The sequence below is a fragment of the Convolutriloba macropyga genome, chromosome 12, assembly GCF_964194025.1.
Source record: "Convolutriloba macropyga chromosome 12, txConMacr16.3, whole genome shotgun sequence".
Taxonomy (NCBI): domain Eukaryota; kingdom Metazoa; phylum Xenacoelomorpha; order Acoela; family Convolutidae; genus Convolutriloba; species Convolutriloba macropyga.
Window position 1 is genome coordinate 5,530,072 of NC_134479.1, and position 23,482 is coordinate 5,553,553.

Here is a 23,482-nt window from a genome sequence, read left to right on the forward strand (position 1 = left end):
AATATTCTCCATTTGATCGTCTGTTTGAGTTCCACAGTCCGATGCGTTATCTCTTACTGCGCCAGGGCTCGATCTTCCTGATCCGGAACTCAGTTCTCCTTCTTCAACTTCGTAGCTGAATGGTGAATCGGATTTGTATGGCGATTCGTATTCCATGCCTAAAACTCATAGAATATTACTATTGGAATAATACATGGTTTCAAATGTTATGTTGACTGTTATAGAAACTGTTTGTAGTTTCATCTGTTAAAAACTCACTCGTTAGTGTTACATTGTTATAAGTTAAAAATATATTGTCATTTTTACTGTAGGTTTCTTGTGTTTTGTTATGAATATACAATTTTATGAATATGCAATTTTGATGAGTTAATAGTAGTGGGGGGGTATACTGTTAGATGTTCTTTAATGTACATTTTGTTTTAAATTTCGTATGTATCAGCCGAATGAGTGTCATGGTACGTGACTTCATTTGTGTGTGGCTGATCATTTTGAAGTACGTCTAGGCTGTGACTGCGATTATGCATTTTCTTAGCCGTTAATTTCAGTTGCTCAAAATCAATTGGTGGAGGATTTGGCGTATCTAGTAGTTTCGATGTAGGTATTAAGTGCCTTTGTTCGTTAGTTGTTGATGAAGGATTTGGGATTTCATATGGTTTAGGTTGATGAATTGGTATAGGTGTTTCATATGGATGGTTGTGGATTAAACTATTATGTTGTTCAACTTTTGGTGCACTAGGGATAGGTGCTGATAAATTGTTTCCGATGCATTGATATGCCGGGGGTGGTGTAATTAGTTGTGGTAATATTGATGGTAGTTTATTCTCTTTTATTGTTTCTAATGGTTCTAATTTAAATGGTTCTGGTTTATATTTCATTTCTGGTAATGATGGTTTCTGTATCTTTTTCGTTGGTTCTAAAGTTCGTAATTGTAGTCCGTTTTCTGTTCTACGGATTGTTGTGTTGTAATGCTTATAATTTGTATCAAAGTAAATTTCTGTTGGTATTTCATTTTTGTTATGGTTTGACGTTGTTACTTCTGCTGAATGTCTACGAAAGGTAGGTCTACTTTTTCTCGTTTTGTTGTTTAAGTTTCCATAATGGGAATTGTTATCGTCACTGTCGTCATGTAGATTTTCTTCTTGTATTTGTGCTACTAATTGTGTAAGTGTTTGTGAAAATATTCCAAATATTCCGGTCAGTAGTATTTTTGTTATACTTGCTTGTTTTCCGATTGCTTTGTGAATAGCAAAAGCGTTATAGAATTTAATAAAAAGATTTGTTATGAATAATATCATGCTAATCATAGCAAAAATAATAGCCATTTTCTCTAATATGTACCATGGCCAAACAAAGATGGTTAGAATTTGGTCTTTTAGCCATGCGCCGTCAAAAATTTCTTTCCAGTTTACGCTTGGTTGATCAATCTGAAAGTTATATCCATTGATATTCAAATCTCATAATTGTTCTCTCAATCTAAACCTAATTGTTCGAGCTCTAAGAGTTTTAGTGCATTAGCTGACTGTGCGTCTTGTAATGGTTTTTCACGGTCTCTCATGTATTCATGTAATAGATCTCTTTTTCGTTCTTGTACTAATTGTTCTTTACTGTATATTCCGCTTTCTATTAGACTTGCTTTACTAAACATATTGTCTAATACTATTTCTTCAGGTGATATAGTGTTTAGCATTGTTTCAACTTTAACTGGATACGGTGTTAATCTGTATCGAGATGCTCCTTCCGTATCTATAGATATGAGTTGATCAAAATTACTGTGTGAACATGGTACCTTTTTTGTCCAAAGGTATGTTTGGCGTGTTAGTTGGTGTACATACTGTACTCTGTTTTTGTATAGAATTGGTATTTTATCATAGCATTCGCGTGTTTGTGGTACATAAAGTGGTGATGATTCCTTTGCACATTTGTACATTTTCATAACGTTTACTCCTTCTTGTTTTACAAATATCGATCTGTCTCCTGTAAGGATGTATCCTAGAAAAGGTGTGTTCTTCTGTACTTGTGTTAATGTTAACTGTCGCAGATTTCTAGTTTGTTCGCAAATTTGTGAATAAAATTCTATTGCTTGTAAACTAATTCTAGAGTATATGTTACTCATATATAAGTCCATTTTCATATTTAAATGTGTGTTTTCGTTAATAAAATCGTAATAAAATTGGTTGTTATCTTCATCTTCATAGCGTGTGTGCGTTGAGATGATTTGTTTTGGTGTTAATTTTATGAATTTTTCATCATCGAATTTATCTTTCTTTCTTGTTGTTCTCTGTCCTGTATGCATATCAAAGCCATATTAATATATTATGTAAATATCATCGTATTCTGTTTTATGTAGGGGTTGTAGTGATCCGCATTCGTGTTCAACTATTGGATATATTTCAAATCGTGTTGCTATTGAGGCTGTTTTATTTAATTTTATTTTATCTTGTATATCGGGTTTTTGTACTGTTGTCCATTCTGCGTTTGTTTCTATCCAATATCGGTCTTGGTATTTTACCATGAATGCATCAAATCTAATTAGTTCGAATAATTGACAACGTGTTTGGGGTTCGCAAACTATTGTTGCTTTTGTAAAAGGTGTCGGTTGACATTCTCCTTTGCGGAGATCGCATGGTAGTTTTGTTCCCATGTATGAGATTTCTTCCGTATCAAGATTTAGTATGAGTGATACTTCTCTGATTTCTAATGTCAAATCTAGTATGTCTATTCTGTTCTGTTTTCTTACTCCGGTTAAACAGTTTGATTGTGCAATTTTTATTGCGGAGGGTATCCATGTTGGGTTTGTGTAATCATACACTATCCTGCCATATGGTGGTACCATAGGAGTATCTAAATGAAATTGTATTCTGCCTTGGAGGTCTTCAACTCTCTTTTGTAATGGTGGATTAGCTATGTAATTGAATGATATGTTGTATCTTGTGGGTTTATATTCTGTGTTTTTCAGTAAGTTAAGTCTGGCGAGTTCGTTACGAACTTCGTCCGGGTCTAATATTTTTGTTCTTTGTGCGTCTGATACATAATAGCTAGGTCGGTTTGCTCTAATGTAGTTGGTGCGTTGTGAACACCATTCTACTCGTTCTTTAATCGTTCCTGCAACTGCGTATGCTTTAATCTCTACTGCTTGTGCTTTTGATAACAGTTGAACTTCTGTTTTTGTGATATCTAAATCTAGTGGTTTAAATTTGCATGTACTAATTTTGTTTAGTTCGTAGTACTTTACGTTCGTGATTTCCTCTGCGTCGCAATCGTAATGTTCAATAAAACTATCTTGAGGTCCGATTGCTGAGGCGTTAATGTTTTGTCCTCTTAATTCTATGTAGTCTTCTTTTGTTTGACGTTTCTGACTTTTTTGTTTAATTGGAATTTTTCTAGAATACTGTTTGTGAGATGTTCTCTATAGAAATTCCAGTTTCTTGTCCATTTATCAATAGCTACGTTCCACATTTCTTCATAGTCTGAACTGTTTTTAAAATTCTCTAATGCTGTGTTGTTATAAATGTCTTTGATTGAGTTTGAGTCTGCTGTTAGTTCTGTTTGATTGTCAGATACGTGTTTCATAAGTTTGTTGAAGTTTTCGCGTTCTTTTGTATTTGATGTATGTATTTTTATTTTGTTTTTATTTTTGATGTTTTTGATATGTTTCTCCATTCTTTCGTTGATGCGGTCTTTAATATGTTCTCTTAGTTTGTTTTGTGTCTTATATTGTGATTGTATTTGTGTGTCTATTTTCATATAAGTAAATATTATTATTATTATTAATATTAGTATTATGGAATTTAATTGAAACGGCATGTATACGATAATCCTGTATGAGGATTGAAAAATGCTGCAAAACCCAAAGTTTGTTTAGTATCTATCAAATTTATAAACAAAGTCAATACAAATAAACGGTGCTGGTGTCGTTGTTGTTACTATAGAGGGTGTTGTTGCATGAAATGAATGATTGAATATCGTATCGTATTTAATCGTTGTATTAAATTTTAGTTCTAAAGATGGTGTTGCTAGAACTTCAAGTGCTGAATTTCGTTGGCGATGTGTTAGATTTAAGGTATTTGTAAGTCTATTTCTTGACCAATTTGTTAGGGTATCTCCAAGATTAGTTGGTCCGTATGATGGTGCAGGTGGATTCCAGGTCTTATGTCTAATGGAAAAAGATATGTGTGATCATTAGTTCTACTTAAAGTAGGGGGTTTGGATTTAGTACTGGTGTTGCTCGAGTTCTACCGGGGTGACTTGCTCGTGGTACGCTGATTGAGGTGTTCGAGGATGAAGATTGTTGTGATCTATTTGGTGTAGTGTTCGTACTTATCGTAATTTGCGGTGAAGTTGCTGACCAAATTGAACTATGTGGTGAGTGTATTGGTTGTACACGAAAATGGTCTTGTACGAAATTGAAGTCTTGTCTTTGTTGAAATGTGGGTGGTAGAAATGGATTTACTCTTAATTCAGATGATGTAGGTGTTGGGATAGTATTAACACTTGAATGATCGCTAGGTGAACTGATATTAAAATTATGGAGTGTTGGTGTTCGGGTTGGTGTTCCGGTTGGTGTTCCGGTTCGACTTGGTGGTTCTGATTGTCCAGCTTCTATAGGTCTTATTATATTTGATTCTATATCGTTAGAGTCGTATGAGACTAATGTAGAATCTTGTGTGGGAAATGAGAGTGATGCTCTACGTCTGCCTCTTAATAGGTGTCTAGTTTCTGTTCTCTCACGCCGTACTGTATACGGGTTTTCGTTTCCAGGGTCTGTATCGTCTATCTCAGGCGATGTTGGTATATTTGTTAGATCTGTTACTTCGTTATGATGTGGTTGTTCTTGAGTATTGTTACGGTTAATATTATTATTTGATGACGCAATTTTTGTTGATTTTTAATTATTTAAGCTCCGGAACCAGGTCCGTGTGGTGGGTCTTGCACATATGGTGGTGTTAATATCAGTACTGGTATTAGTTCTTGTTGTGGTTGGTGTGTTTGTGCTCCTATATTCGTTATCCAAATTTCGTTATGTTGTATTTTTAAGTTTAACTGGTATATTACAACGTTTCCGTAAAATGGTGATTCTGCAGGAAATCCAATTTGTAGATAGAATTTTTGTGAATGTAATGTGTGTGATATATAGATTCTTCTATGTCTGGATTTGTATCCATTTTTATGGATTTACAAAGGTTTCTATTAAACTTAAGCACATGCGTACTAGGAAATATATAACTATTGCAATTTTAATAAATTTAAAAATTTCCAGTTCTACAATATCTATGTTTGTTTTACATATATGGTATATATCAGGATGTATTTCGTGCCTTGAATTATTGTACTGGTGGGCTTGCATATACTACTCTGCGATTTCTGATTACTTCATGTATTGTTACAATCGCTAAATACGTGGATATGACTATTATGCAAGGTACTAAGAATATAGTAAGAAATAATATTATTTTATTTAATATAAAATAGAGTGCTACTAATGTTTCTGAGAAATCAATTGTTGAAACTTATACACGAGTGTTGGTATTTGGAAAAGATTTTTTAATGCTGCACTGGAAAATGACAGTTATTTTCTTGTGTAACTGACACTTAACGGTGTCGCACTAATTGTATGAAATTTAAATTCACTGGTAAACTACAATAACAATAATTGGTATCATATTATTTGTTAGGCTTTTAGTTTATCGTCTACAAGTTCAATAGCATCTTTTTTACAAACTACTATGAAAACTGTGTTTAGTTTGTTGATATCAACACATGTATCCGTGTGTATTTGTTGTTCTAGTGTTTGGAATTCTGAAATAGTTTCGTTACAGAGCGTTATGTCTTTTAACAATTCAAAATGTTTTTCTCCCCAAAAGAGTTTTACTTCTTGTCCGGTTTCTGTTATTCCGTCAATTAGGAATAAACAATCTTTAGTTGAAATTTTACAATCAGTTGTTGTGATACTGTCGTTATCAAAATGTATATGACTATTTAAAGGAAATTTAAGTTGAGCAAAATTGTCTCTTTTTACTTTTATTTTTATACAAAGCTGGTTTCTGTTTAAAGAGTGCATAAACTCTGATGCTGCTAACATTGGTGGTTTTTCATCACAGTGATATGTATAGTGGTGAATTAACCTTTCCGAAATGAAATTAAAGTAATTCAGTTTACCTGTTAAGTTGTGTTGTCGTGCAATTGAGCGTTGTTGATAAACTTGTATTCTGAAACTTGTATTCTGAAAGATGAAATTGAAAAATAGTTTTATCTTTTCTTTCTAATGTGATATTATAGAAACAAGGAAAGAATTCTATTGAGATAGAAAATTTTTGAATTTTGAGAAAATTTTTGAATTTTGAGTATACAATTTTGGTTTTTTAGCTTAGCTGAAATTTTTCACAATGTTTTCAAGTTTTTCAAGTCAGTTTTCCAGTTGTGGATTGTACGAGGCAAAATCAGAATTGTGATTTTTACTTTCTCGTTTCTGGTTCTCTACAATGTTTCTGACATTTACATATCTTCCGTTTTTTTTTATATTTGGGTTGTTAAGTTGTCAATTTTAATAATTACTCGGTCTAATTAGAATGTTAGTTTCCTATTTCTTGGATTGGATTTACTTCTGAACTTTTCCAGATCTTTTTGTTCTCAAGATGTTGTTTATTCGTTGTAATTGGTGTATTGGTATGAAGTTTATTATATTTGATGGTAGTTGGCGTGTTTCCATCATGGTATGTTATGGTAATTAGTCTGATGTTGGTGCCGACTTTGTCGTCGCCTTTTGTTTTGAAGTAGTTTCTTTGATCATTGGTATGGTTCGTGGCGTCAGTTTGTACCAAGGAATTTGGTGCACAAATGTCTAATTACTGAAAAGGTATTATTGGTAATTGGATACGTTGTTGCAATCTTCTGCAATTTTGCAACTTTGCAATGTAAATTGGTAGTTGGTATCAATGGTACAAAAGGCTTTGTTCGAGAAGGCTTTGACGTAATTGAAATGTTCTGTCAACTACTAATGATCTTGGTACGATCAGTCTTGTTAATCACCATCTGTTTATGGTGTTGGTAAATGTTAATTGGTCTGACATTTTACTTTTTGTTACTAATTGCGTCTGCAAAGAGACAGTGTGTCTCTGTGAATTGTTTAACATCCCTGTCATCTTCTTATGGATGATGTCAATTTGTGAGTTTTCTCCCGTTAATGATGTCTTTGTTGGGTTTTAGTGATTATCACTAATGAGTTACAGTTTGAGTTATCTCTAATTAGGTGGACTAATGATGTGTATGACGTTAGTTGTATAACGTTAGTTGATAACGTCCGCTTTTCAATAACGTCCGTATTTTCACTAATGAGATGTATGACGTCCGTATTTGGTATGACGTGTGTATGTATGACGTAATCTGTTCTGTGCAAAGAGGTGCACTGCGGGTTGACCGTTCGTAGTATCGATGGTTTATTTAGCCGAATGTTTATATTTTAGTTCAAGTTCAATTTGGCCGAATGTCTGATAGCCGAATGTATAATTATGGATGTAGGACGTGTATGTTAAGATTGTGAATGGGTGTATTATCCATCTATGTGGATATATGTATTCAAAGATAACGTGTATGACGGTTAACGTGTATTTTAGATCCTATTGTTGGAGATGACTGGATGGGCTGTTACTGCGTGTTACTACGGGGATTGTTATTACGGAGATTGTTATTACATTACATTCTGTTATTCTCATTACATTACATTGAATTACGTTGTTATTCTCATTACATTCTGAACATAAGTTATTCTTTTGTTCAGGTGAACATATTCGTCTACTCGATACGTTACTCTATTTTTAGATGTGTTTCTTTTTATTAGTTCGTATTCATTATTTTTAGTTTCCGTTTCTATTACTAGTATTTACCATTTATCCTGTTATTAATTATTTGTTGCTTTTTTTTACTCTTTCCTATCGTTGTTGTTTGTTATTTCTAAACTTTCCTTTTTTATATTTATTAATGTATTATTATCTTCAAAATATCTATTCCATTCCGTGAGGTGGATAGATCCTCAATCCTGTTAGAAAGGATTTGACTACTTGTTCTTTGATTACTTGTTATTTGAATATTTGTTTTTTGTTTATTGTTTACTGTTAATATCAATTGTCTCGAAACGTCTATTCCAGTTCTAAGCTTGTGAACATCAAATAAAATATACCTTTTGTGTTTTGAATTTTGTGTTTTTGAACTTTTGTTTATATGAGAAATTACCCTTTGTGACAATCATAGTTGAGGTTTCAAGGGCTACTATCAAAACCTATTTGTGTTAGAATATCCTGTATGGATATGTTTTATTTGTTATTTGTTGTTTGAATCTTTGTTATTTGTTTTTATCGATGACAATGGTTATTGATGACAATGGTGGCTGTGTGTCAATTACTGCTGGGTGGGAAGGTTGTCAATATGGGTGGGCGTTTGCTAACTGATGATTTATCAGAGGATGTATGTCAGAGGATGTTTGTCAGAGGATGTATGTATAACGTATGCGTAAACTTCCAGTGTTACTAATCAGTTAAATCTCCTTTGTGTTTTTATATTTTGTTGATTTAGATGAAGTATCCCCTAAAAGGTGTTAAAATATTTGTTAATGGTTGTCCCCAAAGATATTTATGGAATGTTAATATCGGAATTTATAACTTGTCCGAAAATTAAGATGATATTTCTCGGGGTATGATTTATTGTGTTGTAGTTGGTTAGTGGTTAGTTGAATAATAGCACCTGTTAGTACTATTTATTTTTAGTTTCATTCATGTGTATTTATGTTTGAAGTATGCTCTGTATTAATTTAGATATATTTATCGTTTCTTTTCTAATATATTTGGTTCTGCACGCAAGGTTCGGGTTAGGTATGTGTGCCCGTAAAAATTGTGGATTTACATATGAATATACATAGTAATGTACATAGGAATAGGTTTATTGTTGGAATGTGACAGATTTTCCGGATGGTTCATAGGTGATATTTTGGATACTCTATGAGGATGGTTTTCGAAAATCGATTATATTAGGTAATATTAGAGCAATAAATATTAATAAAGTAATATTAAACGGTTACGGGATCTGTTCAGTAGTTTTACTAATGATAACTGTATGCATAGATTATCATGAAATGACTTTTGGTATAGCCGGTCAAATGAAATGAATATTTTATAATGTTAGAAATTTTCGAGTATGTGTGTAATATGATATGTGTTAGTGATGATAGTATTAGAGTGAGATTATAAAAGTTGAGTCTCCAATCCATAGTGAGTTATTTTACGGTACGTATGTGTGAATTCGTCAATGTTGGTTGTTACAAATACATTGAGTAGTGTTGTATTAATATGGGTTATTAATTGACACGGGTTATTAGTTTTAGTGTTAACTTGATTATTATTATTATTATTAATATTATTATTATTATTATTATTATTATTATTATTATTATTATTATTATTATTATTATTATTATTATTATTATTATTATTATTATTATTATTATTATTATTATTATTATTATTATTATTATTATTATTATTATGTATTATTGTTCTTTTCGTTAGTGTGTTAATAGTATTTTCTTCTTACGGAGATTGTAACTATGAGTTTGTTGAATGTCATCTTGTGCTATATGTTTCTTGTGTGATGTTTGTATAGTAGGTTGTTTTAAAATTGCAATTTCGTTCGTTAGTAAATAGTTTTGTAATTCTAGTTTAATATGTTTTTCTTTCGGATAATACGGTACTATATGATTTCTGTGTATTGTTATATTTTCTTTATGGTTATTTTTTAGTATGTATGTTGTTTCTGTAGGTTTATCGATAATAAGATATGCTCCTGTTTTTAGTGGTAGTAATTTTTTAGATATGCCGTCAATTTGCTGGTGATTTGTTTCTAATACAAAAGTTTTTTTCTCAAGTGATTTTGCTGTGCGAAATCGTAGATTCAACTCATCTGTTAACTTTTTGCGGTTTTGAAGTATTTTTGTAATTGTACGATATGTATCATTATAGTGTTTTTCTTTATCAAGGAACCTATTAGCAAATGTTCCTTTTTGAAACTTTGCTAACTTTGGATGGCTAAATTGTTTTTCCATATGAGTATGTGCCGGCTGTGTATTGCATGCACTTTTTTCAGTTGGGTTGCAATTTTCCATTTCGTCTGTTGTTGTTCCAAGTTTTATTTTTGTTGGTTTTTTGTTGGACATACCTATTTTTTGTTGGACATACCTAATCGTGTTTGGTATTGAGTATTGTATGCATATGGAAAGAGCTTTGCTTTCCTTGACCAATTGTGATATTTCTCGTCTAGTAATGTTCTGATAAATTGTCCGGTTATTTTGTTTGTCCCTTCTACTAATCCGTTAGTCCAAGGTGCATATGTTGTACTTGGTTTAAACTTGATTTCAAAGTAGTTACATAAATTTGTTAATTCTGTGTTAATGTATTGTGATCCGTTATCGGAGAGAATTTCTTCTGGTAATCCAAGTTTCATAAACCAATGTTCATTAAATGCTGTAAATGCATAATGTGCATTATTTTTGGGTGCACACATAATTGTTACATAATGTGAAAATGCATCTACTATTACAAAGATAAAATTATTTCCTTCTGATGATGGGTGGATGGGTCCTTTTGTATCTATCATTATCATTTCATTAAAATATGATTTTGTCGGTGCTAATTCTTCTTTTTTACTTTTTGTTTTTGTGTTTGCAAATACTTTGTTTGTTTGGCATTGTATTCAATCTGCTATTAGAATTTTTATCCAGGTTGTTAAGTTTGGAAAATAATATTTCTCCATTATGTTTCTTTTTGTTTTTTCAAGTCCGGTATGGCCAACTGTGTCTGTGCAATGGTTTTCGTAGAAAACACATAGTAGTAATGTTAACGGTAAGCATATTCTTTGGATTGTGCTTTTGTGAATTCTAATAATGATTTTAATTATTCCAGTTTTTTCGTCAATTACTATTGATTTAAACTTTCTATAATATGCGAAAAGTCCTTTGTTTCCGCGTATGTCCCTTGTTACTGAATGTGGTTTATTGTTATGTTTTTTCCACATCTTTACTTTGTGAAGTACTGGATCTATGATTTGTGTTTCTCTAATGAGATCTTCTGTGATTTTCGTTTTTTCATCATAGAAAACGTCTGTTATTTTTGCGTTATCGTAGTTATATTCTTGTTTAACATTGTTAATTAGTCTAAGATAGTCATCGTCATGGTGAACAGTGTATGGTCTTTTTTGGTTTTTCTCAATTATCAAGTCGTCTTTTTCTACAATTGGTGATTGCCAATTTTTTGTTTTTGGTTTGTATTTTGGTATTAAGTTTGTTTTTGTCTCTGTGTTATACTTCTCGTATGAGATTGGGTGATTTTCGTTCTTATCATTATTGATTTCGAAATAGTTATTATGTATGTTAGCTAAAACTGGATGGTGTGTTTTTTCTTTATTCTCTTCATCTGTGTTATTACATATGCTGTATTTGCATTCTAGGTTATTTGCAAATGGGGTTTTTGCAAAAAAGAATTTTGTGTTTTCCGGTATTTCTACTGTAATGTCTCGTGTTTTAGTAAAATATTCTTCATCTATTGTTCTACTAAGAAGATCGGGTAGGGCTAGGTTTTTCCCTTCTGTCCAAATAATGTGTAAATTTGGAAATTTCATTAGTATAAGTTGAAATCTGTAAACTATGTGATTCGGTTTATTCTTTTGTGTAAATAGATAGATAATCGGTTTGTGGTCTGTAAATAGAATAATTGGATGATTTGAACCTGTTAGCAGGAATTCATATTCCGTTAGGGCGAATATGATCGCTGAGCATTCTCTAATTAATGTAGATAGTCGCATTTCAATTGGTGTGAAAAGTCTAAAGTTTGCTGATATTAATCTCATTTTCTTTTCAGTTGGATGCTGTTGTAATAATGCTGCTCCAGTGCCTGTTGGACGCATCTGTTATGATGTAAAATGGTTTTTTAATGTCTGGCATCGCTAATTCGAGTTTATGTGTTATTGTTCTTTTCATTTGTTCAAAGATTGTTTGATGTTCGTTTGTCCATTTAAAGTCGTTCTCTTTGTGTATGAGATTATATAATGGTGGTAGTATTGGTTGCATACCATATACGTATTTCGCTATGAAATTTATTGTTCCCAAGTATCGCTGTAAAGCTTTCATACTCGTTGGTGGTTCCAGTTTTTGGAATCCATCAATCCGTGATGTAAGTGGTTTCACTTTTTTATCTTCAATTATATGTCCTAAGAATTTTACTTTCTTTAACATAAAATATGTTTTGTCGGGTGCTGCTTTGAGGTTTTCTTTAAGTAGTATTTTGTGATATTCTATCAATGTTTCGAACATTTGTTCATATGAATTTGTTTGGATAAATATGTCATCTACGTATGTAATGACTGTTCCTTTTCTAATTAAGGGATATAGAAAATGTGTTAGTTTTGATGCAGATGCTGCTGGTCCGATTGATATTCCGTAGAAAAAGCGTTTAAAACAGTATTGTTCATTTCCGATTGTGAAATGTGTATATCGCATTGATTCTTCGTCTAGTGGTATTTGGTTATATGCGCTATTTAGATCTGCTGTTGTGAATTTTGTTCCATTAATCCTTGTTAGGGCTACATCAACTGGTTCGATTGACCAGTTACATTTAGATTCATCTATCATGCTGTTCAAGTATCTTGCATCTAGCACGGTTTTTAGAGATTCGCCTTTTCGTAGTATTATTACTGGATTTGTGAATGTGTTCCCTGTTGATAGTTGTTCTTTGTTAACGGGTGCAATGATGTCGTATTTTTTTAATATATCTAATAGTTTTTGTATTCTTTCTCGAAGGTGTATCGGTACTTTGCTTATTCGTTGTTTTTTGAAAATTGCATCTTTTTTCATCGGTAGGTTCAGTTTTACTTTTGTTTTTCCGACGTCAAATTTTGTTGTTGCATATACTTGTTTGTATTGTAATATGATTGTTACTACTTTTTGTGTTAAGTGTGAATGTTGAAAATCAAACATTTGTATAAATTCTTTTTCTTGTTCTGAATATTTGTTAATATTAAATTTGCATTTAAAGTTTGGTTTCCTTTCAAATGTTGCTACTTGTTCGATTGCTTCGTTTTCTTGTATGTTTAGTATTTCACTAATATCGTATTCACTTTCGTATGTTAGATGATACAATGCTGTGAATAAGTCAGTTGAATTTGTTTGATATATTTCGTTATCATGTTTTTTAAATGTAATATTTCTATTCATGAAACCAATTAACCCTGTATTTATGGTTATTCTATGTCTATTTTTGTTAACTAGTAAAATGTCTATGAAGTACTCTTCATCTGCTGTGAAGTCTTTTATATCTGTAAAAGATATATTGTGATATTTGTTTATCGGTTCAAAATAGAAATGTCATTTTTGAGTTGTTTTTTCATTTGATTTTTTCATTTGTTTAAATATAGGTATTGGAAATGTTATGCTTTTATTTTGGTTCTGTTCGATATAAATTGTTTCTCTATTAAACATTGGGTATAATCGAGAGTAATACGGGTAACCTTTTGTACTATTCATATAGAATATAATATCGTTATCTAGGATTGTATTTGTATTTAAGGTTAGTCTATTTGTGTTTACATTTATCGTTCCAATATATTCTTTGAAGAAAGGGGTGCCTAGGATGTTATGATTGCATTGAATTACATAAAAATGAATGTAAAAATTGTTTTGGGGATTGTTTCTGTTATTCGAGATTCTATCTGGTGTGAGAGGTAATTTGACTGTTCCGTATGTTTCTATTGTAGTGTTGTTCGCTGCAGTTAATGTTTTGTTTGCTTTTTCCAATTGTATTTCTGGGTTATTATATTTTATCTCGTTCCAAGTATCTTCATTGAGTAAATTTAATGTTGCTCCTGAATCCAGTAGAAAATCAATTTCTAAAATTGGTTTTTGTTTAGTGAAATCTTGTTCAAATTTATTACATTGATACATCGGTAATATCCATGTTGGATTACTTTCTAATGTATTTATTAATGTATTGCATGTATCTTCGTTTGCGTTATAAAATTTATCTAATATCTCTTGATCTACGTCTGATGACTCTGATGTGTATTCGTATTCGTCAATTCCTGGTGGGTCATCGTTTTGTTTTTCTGACTTAATGTTATTTATTCCGTTTTTGTTATTATTATTGTTATATTTATTTCCTTCATTTCGTCGTTCTGTAGAGTAATTTCTTTAATTTTGTTCTCTTTGTGATGAATTTCTCCTGTCGTCTCTGTTATTGTTGTTTGAGTAATTTCTATTGTTACTAATTGAACGTTGTCTAAATCTGTCGTTTCTGTTTGAATCTCTGCTGTTATATCTTTGTCTGTTATTGTTATTGTAATTATTATTTCTGTTATATGGTGATTGTTGTCTTGAGTTGTTTCTGTCCGTATATCTTGAAGTTGATCTACTATTGTATCTGTTATGATTGTTATTTCTATTGTAGCTGTTTCCTCTGCTTCTACTGTAATTGTTTCTATTATAACTTGTACTTCTGTTATTGTAATTATGTGATTTCCGATATCCTTGATAATTCCTATTATCTCTAGGATTTACGTTGTTATTATAATTGTTTCTTGATTGTGATCTGTATGGGGTTCGACTTCGTGAATTGTTATATATCGGTGACGTTGGTGGTAATTGTCTTCCGTTTATGTTATTTGAATCAATTTTTCTGTTTGGTAAATTTTGATTATTTCTCATGTGACCATAGAATGATCTTTCTTTTGGTCGTGCTATGCTTTCTTGACGTGGTCTTTTGAAGCATCTACCTTTAGTATGTCCATGTGAGCTGCAATAGCTACCAAACAATGCAAATTTTGGTCTACCTTTAAAATTCTTTTTGTCATATGTATTATTAATTCCGTTAAGGACGTTACATGTTGTTCCTTCAAATGGTTCTAGATCGTTTTGGTTAAGTTCTTTGATATTGTTACAGGCTATATTGATTTGTTTTAGATCGTCATTGATATTACTTGTACTCTGATTAACTTCATATAGTCGTTTGTGATTATTTGTTATAGTTCTTGTTAGATCCATCTGGTCTATTTTTTCTACTAATGTTTTCAACGGCATTTCCGGTTCTCTTGGCGTTTGTTTATGATTCGCATGCTTTTTTTAATGCTGCTCTTTTTAGTTCGTTATCTAAGCACCTAATAAATGTTTGGTTCATTACGCTATTTCTGTAATCTTCTGTGTACAATGAATATGCAGTTTTTACGAGAGTTTCTATTCTCAAAGCTAATGATCTTAGTGATTCGTTTGTATGCTTTTGTAGTTGTTGTAATATTATTTTTGCTTGTTGTTTTGACTTTTCAGAATCAAACATATCTGAAAATTCTTTGCAAAATGTTTCCCAATCTAGTTTTGTTTCACTTGGAAGTGTTGAATACCATTTTTGTGCAGGTCCTTGTAGGGTATGTAGTATTAAAGCTGCTCTTTTTACTTTCCATTGATGATGTCCAGGTTTGTTTACTGGTTCTATTCCACTGCTAAAAATCATACCTGCAACTATGCTGTTTAAGTATTCTTCAACAGTATATGCTGGGTCTGTACCATCGAAAGGTCTTTTTGTGGTTGGTACTGAACCACTGCTGATGCTTTGTTCTATTTGTGGTTCTTCGTTTATACTCATTGATGTCAATTGTTTATAAAAGGGTAGAGGAGGTTCTACTACGGTTGTTTCTCTTTCTTCTGTTGTGATAGAATTGGTTCTTCTATTCCGATTTTCCTGTTGTCGATTGTATTGTCTATTATTAATTTGTATATTCTCGTTCGCAATATTGTCTATATTCCTGTTATTGAATAATTGTTCATTTTCTGTTCTGAGGTTTGTTTGTCTATTTATGTTATCCAGAGTTTCATCTAGTCTGTTGAATACCATTTCTAGTGCTTCTTCTTGTCTTTTTTCCATTCTTTTTTTCATCTGTTGATATTTCATTGCCAGATCATCTATTAGTTTATTTGTGTGATTTGTTACTGTAGCTGTTATTTCATTTTTTAGTTCCATGTAATTATTTGTTGGTTGTGTCCAATATTGCTCGTGATACTCTTGGTTTTCATTTAGAGAACTAATATAGGTTTTGTTTCTATTATCTCTCATTGGATATTTCCGTCGAGCATTTTGGTTCACTGATGGTGGTAATTGATTTTCAAATCTTATCTCTCTTTCTTCGGAATCTGAGATATCTATGTCTTCGTCTATATTTTGTTGATTTCCAAATAAATTCGATGTTAATTGTTTATCAGGTTTTAGTGTTGATTTTTGTTTTGTTCGTAAGTTATTATTTGTTTCAATGTCTTTAGGTGTTTTATGTCGATGTTAGGCTTCTTGATAAGTTGAATGAAGAAGATCCTGTTTGACTTTGATCCGTGATTTTTACATGACTTTGTAATCCTTCGATGAAGTTTATGCTATCGGAGCATATTTTTAATGTGCTTTCAAAATGTTCTGAATAGTATTCGCTATTCCAAATGTTTTGTAGTTCGTCACATAAATGACTAATTTCCTCCGGAAATGTTTCTCCGAATTGGACTCCTTTTTCATTAATGTGTTCGAAGTTATCTAACCAAAATAGGAATGTAAATTCAGATACTATTTTTATTATATCTAATGTTGTTGTTTTAAAATCTGGTTTTAATTCAATTATTTTTGTTAGCCAACTGTTATAATTTTTTATATCGAATCTTAATTTATCGTTCACTGACTGTATTTGTTGACGATGTTCGTTCAGGTATCCGGCTGTATTCCTTAGTGTTTCGTACGTAGTGGATGTTACAGCTGTCAATTTTGTTTTATCTTGTGATTCCTCATGTCTTTTCAAGAATATTTTAAACATATCCGATAGTGATGTTTCATTTTGTAAATTAAAAAATCTGTTAGTGTGAATGCGTAATGTTTGTTATATTGATCTATATCCAGTAGTATTACTGGTAGATAATGTACTAGATGGTTTCTATGTATGTTAATCTGTTGTATATGTTTTGTTTCTTTAAAGAGGATGTTTTTCAAGTTTATTATTATTCTGTAGATAATTTCACGATTTTCTTGTGGACAATCGTTAGCAATTGTAAATGGTATTAAGAAATTGCTAGCATATGTTTGTTCATTGTAGTTGTAAGTCATTTTAATGTTTCTTTTTATGTGTTATGTTTACCAACAATATTTTTGTTATTTTTTCGATGTTTTTTCTGTTTGTTTACCCAATTTAGTTCAGCACTGGTCGCACCAGATAAGACGTGTTCTGAGCTTACCTTTATTAGGATACTTCTGGAACTGTCTCATGGTTGGCTCAAGAATAAGGTATACTCTTAAGGCTTACCTGACTAACTAAAGTTCTATATCTCTAGTCTGTTACTCTTCTATCTGAGCTTCAGTAGACAGTGCACGGGCCCCAATGCTAAAGTCTAACGTATATCTCAATACAAAACAAGAGCGGAGTAGAGAGAGAGAAATATACTTTATTATTATATCAGGTGGTTAACTGGTACTGACTAAATAACTTTCTCTTCTGAGAAGAGGAATAAATGGGTAAACATCTAAATGAAAGAAAAGAAAAGACATTATTCCCTTTTTATCCAATCAGGGAAGAGTATTTTCAGTCTTTATTTATTTAAATAATAAAGTTTTTCAAATAGTCCTTTCTGGAAGTCATATTTGACTCCAAGGTATGCGAATAATCCTTTAATTCCACGTATGTCCATTGATACCGAATGTGGTTTATTGTTATGTTTTTTCCACATCTTCACTTTGTGAAGTACAGGGTCTAATATTTGAGTTTCTTTGATAAGTTTTTCTGTTACTTTTGTTTTTTCGTCATAGATAATGTCGGATATTTTTGCATTTTCATAGTTTTGTTTTTGATGCAAATTTTTGTGATTTATCAATCTAAGATAATCATCGTCATGATGCATTGTATATGGTCCTTTTTGATTTTTTTTAATAATGAGATCATCTTTCTCTACCGTTGGATATTGCCAATTTTTTATTTTCGGTTCGTATTTTGGTATCAGATTTGTTTTTGTCTCTTTGTGATACTTTTCGTATGAAATTGGGTGATATTCATTTATGTCGATATTAATTTCGAATTATTTGTTGTGAATGTTAGCTAGTATGGGGTAATGTGTTCTTTCTGTATTTTCTTCGTTTGTGTTATTGCATATGCTGTATGTGCATTCTATGATATTTGCGAATGGTGTCTTTGCAAAGAAGAATTTTATGTTTTTTGGTAGTTCTACTGTTATGTCTCGTGTTTTAGTAGAGTGTTCTTCATCTATTCTTCTGCTTAGAAGGTCAGGGAGGGCTAAGTTTTTTCCTCCTGTCCAAATTATTTGTAGGTTTGGAAATTTCATTAATATTAATTGAAATCTATAAACTCTATGATTTGGTTTGTTCTTTTGTGTAAATAGATAGATAATCGGTTTATGGTCTGTAAATAATATTATTGGGTGAGTTGATCCTGTTAATAGGAATTCGTACTCTGTTAATGCGAAAATGATTGCAGAGCATTCTCTTATTAACGTAGATAGTCGCATTTCTATAGGTGTGAACAATCTAGAATTTGCTGAGACTAATTTCATTTTCTTTTCAGTTGGATGTTGTTTTAGCAATGCTGCTCCAATGCCTGTATTCGATGCATCTGTTATGATGTAAAATGGTTTTGTAGTGTCTGGCATCGTTAGTTCTAACTTGTGTGTTATTGTTTTTTTCATCTGTTCAAAAATTTTTTGGTGTTCTTGTGTCCATTTGAAATCAGTTTCTTTGTGTAAAAGATTTTAGAATGGTTGTTTAATGGTTGCATGCCATATACATATTTTGCAAGAAAGTTGATTGTTCCTAAGTATCTTTGCAACGCTTTCATACTTTTTGGGGGTTCTAGTTTCTGAAAACCGTCAATTCTTGATGTCAGTGGTTTCACTTTATTATCTTCAATTATATGTCCAAGAATATTGAATTTTTTCAACATAAAGTATGTTTTATCAGGTGCTGCTTTGAGGTTCTCTTTTAAGAGTACTTTATGATATTCGATGAGTGTTTCGTACATTTGTTCGTATGAGTTTGTTTGAATGAATATGTCGTCAACGTATGTAATTACTGTTCATTTACGAATTAATGGATAAAGAAAGTGTGTTAATATTGATGCAAATGCTGCAGGTCCCATTGATAATCCGTAAAATAAACGTTTAAAGCAATATTGTTTATTGCCAATTGTAAAGTGAATGTATCTCAATGATTCTTCGTCTAGTGGTATTTGGTTGTATGCGCTATTTAGATCAGCTGTTGTGAATATTGTTTCATTCATGCGTGTAAGGGCGAGGTCAACAGGTTCGATTGGCCAATTACACTTTGATTCATCGATCATGCTGTTTAAATATTGTGCATCTAGTACTATTTTTAGTGATTCTCCTTTTCGTAATATAATCACTGGATTTGTAAATGTATTTCCTGTAGATAGTTGTTCTTTATTCACTGGTGCAATTTTGTCATACTTCCAGTAGTACGTCCAGTAATTTTTGGATTCGTTCTCTTAAGTGTATTGGTACTTTGCTTATTCTTTCTTTCTTGAAAATTGCATCTTTCTTTATTGGTAAATTTAGCTTCACTTTCGTTTTTCCAACGTCAAATTTTGTTGTTGCGTAGACTTGACTGTAGTCCAATATGATTGTTACTACTTTTTCAAATTCGTTTTGTGTTAAGTGTGAGTGTGAGTGTTGAAAATCGGGCATAGTCTAGAGTAATATGGGTATCCATTTGTACTGTTCATGAAGAATGTAATATCGTTATCTAGAATTGTGTTAGTGTGTATTGTTAATTTGTTTGTATTTACATTTATTGTTTCTATATATTACTTGAAGAATGTATTTCCAAGTATGTTGTGATTACATTGAGTAACCTAAAAATGAATGTTAAAATTGTGTTGTATTTTATTTCTGTTATTTGATATTCTATCTGGTGTTAAATTTAATGTTATTGTTCCAAATGTTTCTATGGTTGTATTATTTGCTGCTGTTAGTGTTTTGTTTGCTCGTTCGAGACGTATATTAGGGTTGTTGTATTTTATTTCGTTCCAGGTGTCTTCGTTTAAGAGATTTAATGTTGCTCCAGAATCCAGTAGAAAATTAATTTCTAATACTGGTTTTTGCTTTGTAAAGTCTTGTTCAAATTTGTTACACTGATACATTGGTAGTATCCATGTTGGGTTACTTTCTAGTGCATTCACTATAGTATTACATGTGTCTTCGTTCGCGTTGTAAAATTTGTCAAGTATTTCTTGGTCTTCATTTGACGATTCTGATGTGTATTCGTATTCATCAATGCCAGGTGGGTCTTCGTTTTGTTTATCTGTCTCTATATTATTTATTCTGCCTTTATTTTTATTATTGTTATATTTGTTCCTATCTGTTCTTCCGTCTTTTGAATAATGTCTATTATTTTGTTCTCGATGTGACGAATTTCTTCTATCATTCCTATAGTTTTTGTTTGGATAATGTCTGTTATTGCTATTCGATCTTTGTCTGTATTTGTCAGTTCTATTTGAATCTCTGCTATCAAATCTTTGTCTGCTATAATAATTATTATTGTTACCATTATTTCTGTTGTACAAAGATTGGTGTCTTGATTGACTGCGATTTGTGTATCTTGAGCTTGATCTACTATTATTATATTTGTTATAATTACTATATCTGTTGGAGCTGTTTGTTCTACTTCTATTAAAATTATTTCTATTGTAACTTGTATTCCTATTATTATATTTGTTATTCGAGTCACTGTTTCTTTGATAATTTGACGTAATATTGTAGTTATTTCAAGATTGTGGTCTATATGGCGTTCTGCTTCTTGAGCTGTTGTACACTGGTGATGTTGATGGTAGTTGTCTTGCATTGACATTGTTAGAGTCAATTCTTCTATTTGGTAAATTTTGATTATTTCTCATGTGACCATAAAATGAGTTTTCTTTTGGTCTTGTTATGCTTTCTCGTCTTGGTCTGTTAAAGCATCGGCCTTTTGTCTGACCGTCTGAACTACACCAACTGCAAAATAGTGCAAATTTTGGTCTTCCTTTAAAATTTTTTCTATCGTATGTGTTATTTATTCCATTTAGAACGTTACAGATTGTTCCTTCAAAGTGTTCTAAGTCGTTTTGATTCAGGTCGTTTATATTATTACAAACAATGTTCATTTGTTTTAAGTCTTCATTAATGTTATTTGTAGTTTGATTAATTTCATATAATCGTTTATGGTTGTTCGTTATTGTTCTTGTTAAGTCCATTTGATCTATTTTATCAACTAGTGCTTTGAATGGCATTTCTGGTTCTCTTGGTGTTTGTTTGTGGTTTGCATGTTTTTTCAAAGCTGCTGTTTTTAGTTCGTTATCCAAACATCTTATGAATGTTTGATTCATTACACTATTTCTATAATCTTCTGTATATAGTGAATATGCTGTTTCGACAAGTGTTTCTATTCTCAGAGCAAGTGACCGTAATGATTCGTTTGTATATTTTTGTAATTGTTGTAATACTATTTTTGCTTGTTGTTTTGATTTGTCTGAGTCGAAAATATCTGAGACTTCTTTACAAAATGTTTCCCAATCCAATTTAGTTTCACTCGGAAGAGTTGAATACCATTTTTGAGCTGGGCCTTGTAGTGTGTGTAATATTAGGGCTGCTCTTTTTACTTTCCATTGGTGTTGTCCCGGTTTTTTACTGGTTCTATACCACTGCTAAATATCATTGCTGCAACTATACTGTTTAGATATTCTTCAACAGCATATGCTGGGTCTGTACCATCAAATGGTCTTATTGTCGTTGGTACTGAACCACTACTTATATTTTGTGCAATTTGTGGTTCTTCGTTTATACTCATTGATGTTAATTGTTAGAATGGTAGTGGAGGTTCTGTTACCTTTGTCTCTCTTTCTTCTGTTGTATTTGAATTTGTAGTACTTGGGGTTGACCTTCGTGTTCTAATTTCTTGTCTGTTAGTTTGTATATTATTATCTTCTATATTTCTGTTTTCTGTTCGCGTATTGTATTGTATATTAATGTCATTTATCGTTCTTTCGAATCTGTTAAACATTGTTTGTAATGCTTCATCTTGTTTTCTTTCCATGTTTTCCTTTATTTGTCTAAATTTGTTTTCTATATTGTCTAATAATTTATTTGTATGATTTGTTACATTTTCTGTGTTTTGGTCTCTTAGATCATTATAGTTGTATATTTGTTGTTCCCAGTATAAATCGTGATTATCATTGTTTTCGTTTAGTGAGCCTTTATATGTATTGTTTCTAATGTAGTCTCGGTTCACGGTTGTTGAGTTTTCTTCCTGATTCTCTGATTTACTGTTGGTGGTATCCAATTCCCAAATTTTATTTCTTTTTCTCTTTCATCTGAATCGGAAATATGTATTTCGTCTACAATATTTTGTTGATTTCCAAACAATTTTCAAGTTAGTGGTTTATCTGGTTTTATTGTTGATTTTTGTTTTGATTGCAAACTTGTGTTTATTTGAACGTCTTTTGGCGTTGACGTAGTTGTAAGTGTTTTTGATAGGCTAAACGATGAGGAACCCAGTTGTCCTTGATCTGTGATTTGCACATAGTCTTCTAGTCCTTGTATGCAATTTATAATATCTGAACATACTTTTAAGGTACTTTCGAAGTGTGGCGAATAGTACTCACCGTCCCAGAGGTGTCTAAGTTCTTCATTCAGTTTTTCAATCTCTTCTTGAAATGCTTCTCCAAACTCTATTCGTTTTTCGTTAATGTGTTCAAAGTTATCTAACCAAATTAAAAATGTAAATTTTGAGATGATTTGAATTATGTCCAATGTAGCTGTTTTTAATTCTGTTTTTAGTTCAATAATTTTTGTTAACCAATTATTATAAGTTGATATATCATTTCTGAGTCTGTCGTTTACTGACTGTATTTGTCTTTGTTGTTCATTCAAATATCCGGCTGTGTTTCGGAGTAATTCGTATGTTGTATTGGGTATTGCTGTTTTTTTTGTTCTGTTTTGAGATTCTTCTTGTCGTTTTAAGAATGTTTTAAACATATCTGATAATTTGGTTTCATTTTGAAAATTTTAAAACGTTTTCTTGTTTCTTGTTTCATCTGTAAATGTGAATATATAATGTTTGTTAATTTGTTCTCTGCCCAGTAGTATTACTGGTAGATAATGTGCTAGATGGTTCTTATGAATATTGATTTGTTGTATATGTTTTGTTTCTTTGAAGAAGTTATTCTTCAAATTTATTAGTATTTTGTGTATTGTCTCGCGGTCTTCTAGCGGACAATCATCAGAGACTGTAATGCCGCAATGCTAAAGTCTAACGTATATATCAATACTAAAACAAGAGCGGAGTAGAGAGAGAGAAATATATTTTATTATTATATCAGGTATGACTGGTACCGACTAAAGGAGTAGCGTGTTGTGTTACCAACGGGTAAACAGTTA